The 12,500-nt window shown below is 38.2% G+C and overlaps 2 long non-coding RNA genes across 3 annotated transcripts in view; one reads left to right on the top strand and one right to left on the bottom strand.

The window, feature by feature from the left end:
- LOC138000532 (uncharacterized) overlaps nucleotides 1–12,500 on the bottom strand; it is a 31,395-nt gene that overhangs the window by 9,882 nt on the left and 9,013 nt on the right. For both annotated transcript variants that reach the window (XR_011123151.1, XR_011123152.1), the window contains exon 3: nucleotides 694–812. This is a non-coding gene — a long non-coding RNA (uncharacterized lncRNA). The remainder of the gene's footprint in view (nucleotides 1–693; nucleotides 813–12,500) is intronic.
- Nucleotides 2,315–5,863, top strand: LOC138000533 (uncharacterized). The gene is made up of 6 exons (XR_011123153.1): nucleotides 2,315–2,451; nucleotides 2,950–3,065; nucleotides 4,156–4,234; nucleotides 4,420–4,462; nucleotides 5,093–5,251; nucleotides 5,750–5,863. It is a non-coding gene; the product is annotated as an uncharacterized lncRNA (long non-coding RNA).

The raw sequence follows: 12,500 nt of genomic DNA, 5'->3' as shown, positions 1-12,500 counted from the left end.
CAGAGGACCGTCTGTGTTCAAGCTGGGGTTACCTTGATCTAGTTTCATTTACAATGACCATAGCACAATTAAATTGCCTGATAGCATACCATAAGCCCGAGCTTGGACCCATGTGATGGAGGTGTTGCTTTGCATTGCAGTGCACATAAAAAGACTGATGTTAAATATCTCCTTCCAGGATCAAAACGAATGTAACTGAGTCATTGAATGTGTAAGAAAAAGCTGGAGAGGTTAAAAAACTAAGATAATCTGTATCATGTTAATGGCTGAAATTAAGGAATGATCTTTGATTTTACAGCTAGTCTATGCAACCTTCATGTAAGAAGGGTGAAATAAGAGATCATTTTATCAGTTGCTGATAATTATTATCAATGACTAACCACTACGGGTAGTTAAGTTAGTAATGTGCAATATGACTTCAAGATTTAAAGTATCAACCCCAGTTAGATTTGCAAATAGTGTAAAAGTTAGAAGTTACTAAAAATGTATATATTATTTTAATTATGACAATGCTACCGTAACAGTTTATAATTCCTTACTGGTTCAATCTACCATTCTCTAGACAACTCTTTAATATGATTCAAATAGTGGAAAATTTTATAGACATGAAAAAAATGCTCTGTACTGTTTTCAAAAGCATATGAAGTTCCTTCTATTCATGAAGGAAAAGAAAAACAATCTTTAAGTCCTTACCAGTGGATCAATGAAGCAAGGCAGTTACAATTCCGGAGCTGAATGAGATAATTTAACCCACCACCTGTAAGTTACTTGGGGGCAATGATTTTCCAACTAAGTGTTAAAATTATCCATATCTGTTGAGAGAGGGTGAAAACAAAAGTGAGTCAAAACTGGAATGACATCCAATGTTCTTGATTAGAGTAAACAACCTTACCAAACTGACATATATGTTAAATGTCTGCGAACCTACTGCAGATAACTGCAGTGCTGTAACATATCTGTGACAGCACTGCAGTTATCTGCAGTAGGTTTTCCCCTATCTATAAAATAATAATAATAATTTACAGACATTTTGCAGATATGTAAGAGTTCTCTAGAAATATCTGTGAACTATCTGCACTGCCTGCAGAAATTTTACACGGATTAACACATGCATGTATTAATTTTCATGTGCAGATTGATATTGTATTAAAATTTCTCCATAAAGAGTTCATTATCTAGAATAACTACAAACTAACTACAATTTTACAACTTTATCCTGGAAATCAGTTCCCATGTAAAGATACATGTACCGGTAGTTAGATCATTGTAGTCATTTTCAGTGTGGTAATTAAAATCAAAACCAATACCAGAGTAATTGCCTGATTACTCTCAACACTCAATTGAAAAGTACTCTTTTAGATGATTATAATATCAATACAATCATAATGCAAATTTCAAGTTTAAACAATAAATTTTAATGAATTGTAATAAATTGAAAACAATAATAACATTATTTAATTCAAAAAATTATTTTCATCCCCTTATTAACATTTTGTTATATATTAATTTATTCATATAAAGTACATTACCTAACAGCCAAGCATTATCATTACCTAATAGAAGAGCATTTATCTAACTCCAAATTTCATGGGCCATGTTCAAACATCATTATTTTAAATCAGTAGTATATATGTTCACCTACATGTCTAAAGTGTGTATCATTTTGGTAAGGAAACATTAATCTGTCTCCATGAAATTTGGAAATTTACTTATGTAAGCATGGCTTATTCCTTGAAACTCCACATAAACACAATACTGCAAGTACAGTGTATATGAATTTAAATGAAACTGTAATAAGAGACGTAAACAAGTACTGGTACATGTGCTTTCTAATGGTCTTAAAATAAATGGAAGCGGTGCTTTGATAAATAGCCTGGTCTTAACTGCAGCGCTCAATGAAACCTCCCTCCCTGTACAACACATAATCACATAATATACTGATCATTACAGATTTTAACAACAAAAGGTACAGTGCATGTGTGTGTTGTTTTTGTTTTTGTGCATTCAGAGGGTTTGGTTTTTAAATCAATGGAAGCGATGCTTTTTGCCAGCTTGCTGTGATATTTGAAGGGCGGCCTCATGTAAGATACAGTGGGCATAAACTTTGATAATCAGCCTGGTCTTAATTGCGTCACTCATTGAAACCTCCCTCCCTGTAAAACACATAATCACATAATATACTGGGCCCGGTTGTTCGAAAGCCGATTAACTTAATCCAGGATGAGCGTACACTTTTGTTTCATGTTTTCAACTTTTACTTGATAGTTTCTTTTGCTTATTTTTCTCTTTCAGGGTTGACTTCTGCTAATGCAAAGTTTTGCTGAATATCAGTGTTGAACAACATTTGAGAGAAGAGAAATATAACTCCAAGGTTAATTTTTAATCTGGGATTAGCGTTAATCGGCTTTTGAACAACCGGGCCCTGATCATTACAGATTTTCAAAACAAAAGGTAGAGTGCATGTGTGTGTTGTTTCTGTTTTTGAGCATTAACAGGGTTTGGTTTTAAAATCAATGGAAGCGATGCTTTTTGCCAGCTTGCTGTGATATTTGAAGGGCGGCCTCATGTAAGATACAGTGGGCATAAACTTTGATAATCAGCCTGGTCTTAATTGCGTCGCTCATTGAAACCTCCCTGTAAAACATGTAATATGCTGATCGTTACAGATTAAAACAGCAACAGGTCGTTTTTTTTCCTTTTTGTTAATAATTTATTGATATCAAGCATTTGTGAAAAATTGTAACAGGATGGCGCATTCTTGGAATGAATGCGTGACGAGTCCCTAAGGACATGGCCTGAGAACTAAAAACACCATACCCTGAAAAAGTTTGCCCGGATGACACGTGAACTGGGTGTACATCAACAGACAAATAGACTCACATCGATTGTAGTTAATAATAATATAGACTTATGTAATAATTGGCAGTGCTAATCATCCTTTACTTGCAGTATTAGGACTGAATTGCAAAAGGGCGCAGCTCACGATATTGTGCTGAAAGCATGTGAAAACGCCTCTGGGTACCGCTGGACAGGACCATGTTTGATGTCGAAGCACAGCACCACAGGTAGATGTTAATTAGCTGTGAGTAGGAAAGCAACACCTCTCTTCATATCCTGTTTCATAAAACAAATATAGATTAAGGATAGATGGCCAAATGATGCCACCCACGTGACCCCAAGCTGGGTGGAGAGTCTAGTGCACTCCACTTGGTGCTTGTGTCACTTTCGCGCTTCCCGAGGCCCACATAGCCGTGATCATCAACCAATCCCAGGTCATGCTCCATACAATCTAACAGGTCATTGCACACAATTGCAGTAGTCAACTTTGTTGAATATAGGCTGAATACAGTTCAGCAGCTCTCTGTATTGTGACTGTTAGGATGTTACAGGAACCATAACTGGGTCGCTGTCTGAGATTTCATGGCTGGTGTCAGAGGACGGTCTGTGTTCAAGCTGGGGTCACTCAGATTTAGCTTCAGTTACAATGCCACCAAATTAAAACGCCTGATAACATACCAAGGGCTTAAGATTCCCTAGTGACGGAGGTGTTGCTTTCTAGTATAGTGTCGAGGAATTGTGTCTTTAATAACTAAAGATCTTCCTGACACAGAAAGAACTTTTTTTTTTTTCAGGACATGACTAAGTGAATGTGTACGAAAAAGGATAAAACTAGAAAATCTGATACTAAAATCAGTTTGATGACTATGATCAAAATTAAGGAATGATGGTGTAAGTTACATGTTGAGCAATTGGCAATTAAAGAAGCCTGAAAAAAAAATTTCAGGCCCCCAGTTCGATTCCCACCCATATAATCTCCGAGATGCTACAGCTAGCTAACACTCCTCCAATAGTGAGATTGCAGGAGCCGTATCTTGCAAGAGCAGGAAAAACCAATGTGGAAATACAAATCCTAACACAGGGAGAAACTATCATGTTAGCGAAACTCTTAATCAAAAAAACTTGACTTGTTGAGTTTATGTAAATCAAACCCAAGCACACTGGTGGCAGGCAAGAGTTTTACGTTCCTGAAAGTTCGCCCGGATGACACATGAACTGTGTGTACATCAATAGACGAAGAGACTCACATTGATTGTAGTTTTATAATAATATAGGGTTATGTAATAATTGGCAGTGCTAATCACCCTTTAATTGCAGTATTACGACTGAATTGCAAAAGGGCGCAGCTCACGACTCATATCAGGGAAAGTGTGGCCACTGGAAAGGTTGTCCAAAGGTAGGGATTTAGTTTAATTTTATTTCTGGGCAGGGGGGAGAGGTGAAGCCAATATGTGTTTTTTTTTTCCGCAAAATTTAAAACCTTCAGAAAGTCTTGGTATCAGTAAGTAAACAAAGTCAAAATTTGTCTGTATATGTCCTAGTATTACAAATGACATGCTTAAAGTAACTTCTTTTTTCCAGCTTGAAGAATGCCTTGCATTAAAACTTTCTTAAGTCTGAGAAGGTAAGCTGGATGGCATAGAGCAAATTATAATGAAATTGTGTACATTACCCAATGAACCCATACCTGTAACACTGTACAAACATATTAACTTAACTGCAAGTACAGTGTAGATGAATTTAAATGAAACTGTAATAAGAGATGTAAACAAATACATGTACACGTGCTTTCTAATGGTCTTAAAATAAATGGAAGCGGTGCTTTGATAAATAGACTGGTCTTAACTGCAGCGCTCAATGAAACCTCCCTCCCTGTACAACACATAATCACATAATATACTGATCATTACAGATTTTAACAACAAAAGGTACAGTGCATGTGTGTGTTGTTTTTGTTTTTGTGCATTCAGAGGGTTTGGTTTTTAAATCAATGGAAGCGATGCTTTTTGCCAGCTTGCTGTGATATTTGAAGGGCGGCCTCATGTAAGATACAGTGGGCATAAACTTTGATAATCAGCCTGGTCTTAATTGCGTCGCTCATTGAAACCTCCCTCCCTGTAAAACACATAATCGCATAATATACTGGGCCCGGTTGTTCGAAAGCCGATTAACTTAATCCAGGATGAGCGTACACTTTTGTTTCATGTTTTCAACTTTTACTTGATAGTTTCTTTTGCTTATTTTTCTCTTTCAGGGTTGACTTCTGCTAATGCAAAGTTTTGCTGAATATCAGTGTTGAACAACATTTGAGAGAAGAGAAATATAACTCCAAGGTTAATTTTTAATCTGGGATTAGCGTTAATCGGCTTTTGAACAACCGGGCCCTGATCATTACAGATTTTCAAAACAAAAGGTAGAGTGCATGTGTGTGTTGTTTCTGTTTTTGAGCATTAACAGGGTTTGGTTTTTAAATCAATGGAAGCGATGCTTTTTGCCAGCTTGCTGTGATATTTGAAGGGCGGCCTCATGTAAGATACAGTGGGCATAAACTTTGATAATCAGCCTGGTCTTAATTGCGTCGCTCATTGAAACCTCCCTGTAAAACATGTAATATGCTGATCGTTACAGATTAAAACAGCAACAGGTCGTTTTTTTTCCTTTTTGTTAATAATTTATTGATATCAAGCATTTGTGAAAAATTGTAACAGGATGGCGCATTCTTGGAATGAATGCGTGACGAGTCCCTAAGGACATGGCCTGAGAACTAAAAACACCATACCCTGAAAAAGTTTGCCCGGATGACACGTGAACTGGGTGTACATCAACAGACAAATAGACTCGCATCGATTGTAGTTAATAATAATATAGACTTATGTAATAATTGGCAGTGCTAATCATCCTTTACTTGCAGTATTAGGACTGAATTGCAAAAGGGCGCAGCTCACGATATTGTGCTGAAAGAATGTGAAAACGCCTCTGGGTACCGCTGGACAGGACCATGTTTGATGTCGAAGCACAGCACCACAGGTAGATGTTAATTAGCTGTGAGTAGGAAAGCAACACCTCTCTTCATATCCTGTTTCATAAAACAAATATAGATTAAGGATAGATGGCCAAATGATGCCACCCACGTGACCCCAAGCTGGGTGGAGAGTCTAGTGCACTCCACTTGATGCTTGTGTCACTTTCGCGCTTCCCGAGGCCCACATAGCCGTGATCATCAACCAATCCCAGGTCATGCTCCATACAATCTAACAGGTCATTGCACACAATTGCAGTAGTCAACTTTGTTGAATACAGGCTGAATACAGTTCAGCAGCTCTCTGTATTGTGACTGTTAGGATGTTACAGGAACCATAACTGGGTCGCTGTCTGAGATTTCATGGCTGGTGTCAGAGGACGGTCTGTGTTCAAGCTGGGGTGACTCAGATTTAGCTTCAGTTACAATGCCACCAAATCAAAACGCCTGATAACATACCAAGGGCTTAAGATTCCCTAGTGACGGAGGTGTTGCTTTCTAGTATAGTGTCGAGGAATTGTGTCTTTAATAACTAAAGATCTTCCTGACACAGAAAGAACTTTTTTTTTTTTCAGGACATGACTAAGTGAATGTGTACGAAAAAGGATAAAACTAGAAAATCTGATACTAAAATCAGTTTGATGACTATGATCAAAATTAAGGAATGATGGTGTAAGTTACATGTTGAGCAATTGGCAATTAAAGAAGCCTGAAAAAAAAATTTCAGGCCCCCAGTTCGATTCCCACCCATAATCTCCGAGATGCTACAGCTAGCTAACACTCCTCCAATAGTGAGATTGCAGGAGCCGTATCTTGCAAGAGCAGGAAAAACCAATGTGGAAATAAAAATCCTAACACAGGGAGAAACTATCATGTTAGCCAAACTCTTAATCAAGAAAACTTGGCTTGTGGAGTTTATGTAAATCAAACCCAAGCACACTGGTGGCAGGCAAGAGTTTTACGTTCCTGAAAGTTCGCCCGGATGAAACGTGAACTATGTGTACATAAATAGACGAAGAGACTCGCATTGATTGTAGTTTTATAATAATATAGGGTTATGTAATAATTGGCAGTGCTAATCACCCTTTAATTGCAGTATTACGACTGAATTGCAAAAGGGCGCAGCTCATGACTCATATCAGGGAAAGTGTGGCCACTGGAAAGGTTGTCCAAAGGTAGGGATTTAGTTTAATTTTATTTCTGGGCAGGGGGGAGAGGTGAAGCCAATATGTGTTTTTTTTTTTGCAAAATTTAAAACCTTCAGAAATTCTTGGTATCAGTAAGTAAACAAAGTCAAAATTTGTCTTTATATGTCCTAGTATTACAAATGACATGCTTAACGTAACTTCTTTTTTCCGGCTTGAAGAATGCCTTGCATTAAAACTTTCTGAAGTCTGAGAAGGTAAGCTGGATGGCATGCATGGAGCAATAATGAAATTGTGTACATTACCCAATGAACCCATACCTGTAACACTGTACAAACATATTAACTTAACTGCAAGTACAGTGTAGATGAATTTAAATGAAACTGTAATAAGAGATGTAAACAAATACATGTACATGTGCTTTCTAATGGTCTTAAAATAAATGGAAGCGGTGCTTTGATAAATAGCCTGGTCTTAATTGCAGCGCTCAATGAAACCTCCCTCTCTGTACAACACATAATCACATAATATACTGATCATTACAGATTTTAACAAAAGGTACAGTGCATGTGTGTGTTGTTTTTGTTTTTGTGCATTCAGAGGGTTTGGTTTTTAAATCAATGGAAGCGATGCTTTTTGCCAGCTTGCTGTGATATTTGAAGGGCGGCCTCATGTAAGATACAGTGGGCATAAACTTTGATAATCAGCCTGGTCTTAATTGCGTCGCTCATTGAAACCTCCCTCCCTGTAAAACACATAATCGCATAATATACTGGGCCCGGTTGTTCGAAAGCCGATTAACTTAATCCAGGATGAGCGTACACTTTTGTTTCATGTTTTCAACTTTTACTTGATAGTTTCTTTTGCTTATTTTTCTCTTTCAGGGTTGACTTCTGCTAATGCAAAGTTTTGCTGAATATCAGTGTTGAACAACATTTGAGAGAAGAGAAATATAACTCCAAGGTTAATTTTTAATCTGGGATTAACGTTAATCGGCTTTTGAACAACCGGGCCCTGATAATTACAGATTTTCAAAACAAAAGGTAGAGTGCATGTGTGTGTTGTTTCTGTTTTTGTGCATTAACAGGGTTTGGTTTTTAAATCAATGGAAGCGATGCTTTTTGCCAGCTTGGTGTGATATTTGAAGGGCGGCCTCATGTAAGATACAGTGGGCATAAACTTTGATAATCAGCCAGGTCTTAATTGCGTTGCTCATTGAAACCTCCCTGTAAAACATGTCGTATGCTGATCATTACAGATTAAAACGGCAACAGGTCGTTTTTTTTCCTTTTTGTTAATAATTTATTGATATCAAGCATTTGTGAAAAATTGTAACAGGATGGCGCATTCTTGGAATGAATGCGTGACGAGTCCCTAAGGACATGACCTGAGAACTAAAAACACCATACCCTGAAAAAGTTCGCCCGGATGACACGTGAACTGGGTGTACATCAACAGACAAATAGACTCACATCGATTGTAGTTAATAATAATATAGACTTATGTAATAATTGGCAGTGCTAATCATCCTTTACTTGCAGTATTAGGACTGAATTGCAAAAGGGCGCAGCTCACGATATTGTGCTGAAAGAATGTGAAAACGCCTCTGGGTACCGCTGGACAGGACCATGTTTGATGTCGAAGCACAGCACCACAGGTAGATGTTAATTAGCTGTGAGTAGGAAAGCAACACCTCTCTTCATATCCTGTTTCATAAAACAAATATAGATTAAGAATAGATGGCCAAATGATGCCACCCACGTGACCCCAAGCTGGGTGGAGAGTCTAGTGCACTCCACTTGGTGCTTGTGTCACTTTCGCGCTTCCCGAGGCCCACATAGCCGTGATCATCAACCAATCCCAGGTCATGCTCCATACAATCTAACAGGTCATTGCACACAATTGCAGTAGTCAACTTTGTTGAATACAGGCTGAATACAGTTCAGCAGCTCTCTGTATTGTGACTGTTAGGATGTTACAGGAACCATAACTGGGTCGCTGTCTGAGATTTCATGGCTGGTGTCAGAGGACGGTCTGTGTTCAAGCTGGGGTCACTCAGATTTAGCTTCAGTTACAATGCCACCAAATTAAAACGCCTGATAACATACCAAGGGCTTAAGATTCCCTAGTGATGGAGGTGTTGCTTTCTACTATAGTGTAGAGGAATTGTGTCTTTAATAACTAAAGATCTTCCTGACACAGAAAGAACTTTTTTTTTTCAGGACATGACTAAGTGAATGTGTAAGAAAAAGGATAAAACTAGAAAATCTGATACTAAAATCAGTTTGATGACTATGATCAAAATTAAGGAATGATGGTGTAAGTTACATGTTGAGCAATTGGCAATTAAAGAAGCCTGAAAAAAAAATTTCAGGCCCCCAGTTCGATTCCCACCCATAATCTCCGAGATGCTACAGCTAGCTAACACTCCTCCAATAGTGAGATTGCAGGAGCCGTATCTTGCAAGAGCAGGAAAAACCAATGTGGAAATAAAAATCCTAACACAGGGAGAAACTATCATGTTAGCCAAACTCTTAATCAAGAAAACTTGACTTGTGGAGTTTATTTAAATCAAACCCAAGCACACTGGTGGCAGGCAAGAGTTTTACGTTCCTGAAAGTTCGCCTGGATGACACGTGAACTATGTGTACATCAATAGACGAAGAGACTCGCATTGATTGTAGTTTTATAATAATATAGGGTTATGTAATAATTGGCAGTGCTAATCACCCTTTAATTGCAGTATTACGACTGAATTGCAAAAGGGCGCAGCTCACGACTCATATCAGGGAAAGTGTGGCCACTGGAAAGGTTGTCCAAAGGTAGGGATTTAGTTTAATTTTATTTCTGGGCAAGGGGGAGAGGTGAAGCCAATATGTGTTTTTTTTTTTTCGCAAAATTTAAAACCTTCAGAAATTCTTGGTATCAGTAAGTAAACAAAGTCAAAATTTGTCTTTATATGTCCTAGTATTACAAATGACATCCTTAACGTAACTTCTTTTTTCCGGCTTGAAGAATGCCTTGCATTAAAACTTTCTGAAGTCTGAGAAGGTAAGCTGGATGGCATGCATGGAGCAGTAATGAAATTGTGTACATTACCCAATGAACCCATACCTGTAACACTGTACAAACATATTAACTTAACTGCAAGTACAGTGTAGATGAATTTAAATGAAACTGTAATAAGAGATGTAAACAAATACATGTACATGTGCTTTCTAATGGTCTTAAAATAAATGGAAGCGGTGCTTTGATAAATAGCCTGGTCTTAACTGCAGCGCTCAATGAAACCTCCCTCTCTGTACAACACATAATCACATAATATACTGATCATTACAGATTTTAACAACAAAAGGTACAGTGCATGTGTGTGTTGTTTTTGTTTTTGTGCATTCAGAGGGTTTGGTTTTTAAATCAATGGAAGCGATGCTTTTTGCCAGCTTGCTGTGATATTTGAAGGGCGGCCTCATGTAAGATACAGTGGGCATAAACTTTGATAATCAGCCTGGTCTTAATTGCGTCGCTCATTGAAACCTCCCTCCCTGTAAAACACATAATCGCATAATATACTGGGCCCGGTTGTTCGAAAGCCGATTAACTTAATCCAGGATGAGCGTACACTTTTGTTTCATGTTTTCAACTTTTAGTTGATAGTTTCTTTTGCTTATTTTTCTCTTTCAGGGTTGACTTCTGCTAATGCAAAGTTTTGCTGAATATCAGTGTTGAACAACATTTGAGAGAAGAGAAATATAACTCCAAGGTTAATTTTTAATCTGGGATTTAAGCGTTAATCGGCTTTGGAACAACCGGGCCCTGATAATTACAGATTTTCAAAACAAAAGGTAGAGTGCATGTGTGTGTTGTTTCTGTTTTTGTGCATTAACAGGGTTTGGTTTTTAAATCAATGGAAGCGATGCTTTTTGCCAGCTTGCTGTGATATTTGAAGGGCGGCCTCATGTAAGATACAGTGGGCATAAACTTTGATAATCAGCCTGGTCTTAATTGCGTCGCTCATTGAAACCTCCCTGTAAAACATGTAATATGCTGATCGTTACAGATTAAAACAGCAACAGGTCGTTTTCTTTCCTTTTTGTTAATAATTTATTGATATCAAGCATTTGTGAAAAATTGTAAGAGGTTGGCGCATTCTTGGAATGAATGCGTGACGAGTCCCTAAGGACATGGCCTGAGAACTAAAAACACCATACCCTGAAAAAGTTCGCCTGGATGACATGAAGCACACTGGTGGCACGCAAGAGTTTTACGTTCCTGAAAGTTCGCCCCGATAACACGTGAACTGTGTGTACATCAATAGACGAATAGACTCACACCGATTGTAGTTAATAATAATATAGGCCTATGTAATAATTGGCAGTGCTAATCTTCCTTTACTTGTAGTATTAGGACTGAATTGCAAAAGGGCGCAGCTCACGATATTGTGCTGAAAGCATGCGAAAACGCCTCTGGGTACCGCTGGAAGGGACCATGTTTGATGTCAGAGCACAGCACCAGTGCAGGTAGAGGTTAATTAGCAGTGAGTAGGAAAGCAACACCTCTCTTCATATCCTGTTTCATAAAAGAAATATACAGTAAGGATGCCAAATGATGCCACCCACGTGACCCCAAGCTGGGTGGAGAGTCTAGTGCACTCCACTTGGTGCTTGTGTCACTTTCGCGCTTCCCGAGGCCCACATAGTCGTGATCATCAACCAATCCCAGGTCATGCTCCATACAATCTAACAGGTCATTGCACACAATAATTGCAGTTGTCAACTTTGTTGAATACAGGCTGAATACAGTTCAGCAGCTCTCTGTATTGTGACTGTTAGGATGTTACAGGAACCATAACTGGGTCGCTGTCTGAGATTTCATGGCTGGTGTCAGAGGATGGTCTGTGTTCAAGCTGGGGTCACTCAGATTTAGCTTCAGTTACAATGCTACCAAATAAAAATGCCTGATAACATACCACGGGCTTAAGATTCCCTAGTGACGGAGGTGTTGCTTTCTAGTATAGTGTAGAGGAATTGTGTCTTTAATAACTAAAGATCTTCCTGACACAGAAACAACTTCAAATTTTTTTAGGAAGTGACTAAGTGAATGTGTAAGAAAAAGGATAAAACTAGAAAATCTGATACTAAAATCAGTTTGATGACTATGATCAAAATTAAGGAATGATGGTGTAAGTTATATGTTGAGCAAGTGCCAATTAAAAAAGCCTGAAAAAAAATTTTCAGGCCCCCAGTAGGATTCCCACCCATGATCTCCGAGATGCTACAGCTAGCTAACACTCCTCCAATAGTGAGATTGCAGGAGCCGTATCTTGCAAGAGCAGGAAAAACCAATGTGGAAATAAAAATCCAAACACAGCGAGCAACTATCATGGTAGCCAAACTCTTGATTAAAAATAAACTAGCAACACTAATGGCAACACTAATGGCAAGCAACACCTCTCTTCATATCCTTTTTCATAAAACAAATATAGATTAAGGATAGATGGC

The sequence above is a fragment of the Montipora foliosa genome, chromosome 4 (genome assembly GCF_036669935.1).
Source record: "Montipora foliosa isolate CH-2021 chromosome 4, ASM3666993v2, whole genome shotgun sequence".
In the NCBI taxonomy this organism is placed as follows: Eukaryota; Metazoa; Cnidaria; class Anthozoa; order Scleractinia; family Acroporidae; genus Montipora; species Montipora foliosa.
Note: the sequence above shows the minus strand (reverse complement) of the source record. Positions and strands in the feature narration are given on the sequence as shown.